The 1886-nt window shown below is 45.6% G+C and overlaps 1 protein-coding gene across 1 annotated transcript in view; it reads left to right on the top strand.

Moving 5' to 3' along the window:
• Positions 1-1886, top strand: part of CDK8 (cyclin dependent kinase 8) — a gene marked incomplete at its 3' end in the record, with an annotated part of 85731 nt that overhangs the window by 72825 nt on the left and 11020 nt on the right. The window lies entirely within an intron of this gene.

The raw sequence follows: 1886 nt of genomic DNA, 5'->3' as shown, positions 1-1886 counted from the left end.
CTTCTCAAATATCTGTGAGGACAGCGATAACCGTGCCACGTGCCTTGGTCTGGTCCTTCCGTGTGGCAGGGGTTCTGCATCTGTCGGTCGCCCTGCGATCGTCTCTTCATATTTAAGAGTCAGATGACAAAAAGCTGCTTGGGAATTTTGTGCACGTGGATTATAGGACCCGACTTTATTGTGACCAGCAGAGAGCCACGACCGACCGGGGAAACCCCGAATGCCAGCACGCACAAGTCTTTGCTCCGAGGCCGTTCAGATCTTTAAAGAAACAGTCGTCCAACGTTTGGCCCAATCGCTGTGTACCTGGCGGCCCAGGGCAGGGGACGACAGGGTCAGGAGGAGGGTCGGCTCTTCACGATCCAGTTGGTCCTTGGGCATCGCGGGGTGACAGGCAACAAGCACCTGCAGAATCAAAAATCCCCGTGTGGCTTGTCGGCCCTGCACACACGTGGCTGCCCAGTGTGGGCTGAGTGTGCACAGAGGTCGGAAATGGTATTTCAGAGCATGGAACCTCCCAGGGCTGTGCAGGACAGAGCCGCCGCCCACTCAGCTGTCACCCTGTGGCCCGCGGCCTTCTCTGAATGTTTCGTCCGCCTTTCATCTTCCAGAAACTCGTTTTTGTACGTCTCTGCCTGATCAGGCCTCGACACGGCCGGTCTCTTCCTTTCATTTACATCCTAGTCAGAGTACTATCTCTCCACAGAGAATTTCCTTGAGCACACGGTCTAAGTAACCGCCCTGCCTTCCCCACCTCACTTCTGACTTACCGTCTTGATAGCATTGACCCGTTTCCAAAACCCATAAAACGCGCAGACCTGGCCCCGCTGCTCCCCAGCGTGGGCCATGCATGGGGCCCTGCCCGCCTGGCCCGTGGTCGGGACTCAGCACGTGCCGAGTGAGGGATGGACCGTGGCCGGGAGTGTCCTCCTGTTCTTTTAACTTATCACCATGGACTTGGACCTTTGCTGCCATTTCATCGTATACGCGAGAGAAAAGGAGAAACATCTGTGATCGTTTCCCCATATTAATCTTGAATCTGACATGACTTTTTAAAAAAAAATCTTTACGTTCGCTAATCTTCATACCTGCTTTGAGAACACATTTTATTTTATGTGAAAATAAAGGTAGATAAAGCTAAGTCAGATGCGGGACTTTTCAACTGTCTTTGGGACTTTTCTATAAATCTAAAACTATTCCAAAATAATATATATATCTAATTTTTTTTTTAAGTCGGAAGGAAAAGTAAAAATTGTTGAGGGTAGTTCTTTTTTTTTAGTACATATTATTAGCTAAACACATTTTTTTTTACAAGTATGTTCTAAATGTACTTAAGAAGCATATAAATTAATATGATACATAGCTATTTTCTCCATCAAGAAAATGAATATTGAAAAGTAGTTTCACTTCTGGTAGAGACATAGTAACAGACCATACAAATAGGAAGTGACTGTCTCAACTTAGTGGCTGTTAGCTGAAAACTTGAGACTTTGAATTGATTTGAATTAATTAAGAAGTGTACTATCACAGAAGTTTGTGAGTCTGGCTCATTATTTATTATCTCTTTTTTTGTTTAAGAAACTTTATGTTTTACTGTGAGCATTAAGGTTCGTGTAACGTGTCGTTCCCTGGTGAATGGCGCAGTCCCGCGGTGTTAATGCAGGGCTGTTCGTCACGAAGCTGAGCTGCCAGCAGTTCCGTAGACGCCTTTGTTCAGATGGCTTTAGGATTTGGGGAAGAGAGGCCTTTCTTTGTATCTTTCCCCTCTTCCTCCTTCTCATCAACATCAAAATTTATTGGATAGCTACTAGAGAAACTTTTTAAACCTTAAGAGAAACAAAAATGAATGAACATTACATAGTTTACGCTTAACAGATTTCCAGCCC

Source organism: Pteropus vampyrus, unplaced genomic scaffold, assembly GCF_000151845.1.
Source record: "Pteropus vampyrus isolate Shadow unplaced genomic scaffold, Pvam_2.0 Scaffold52, whole genome shotgun sequence".
NCBI classification, from domain to species: Eukaryota; Metazoa; Chordata; class Mammalia; order Chiroptera; family Pteropodidae; genus Pteropus; species Pteropus vampyrus.
The sequence above is the reverse complement of the archived record's forward strand: the minus strand, read 5'-3'. Positions and strand labels throughout refer to the sequence as shown.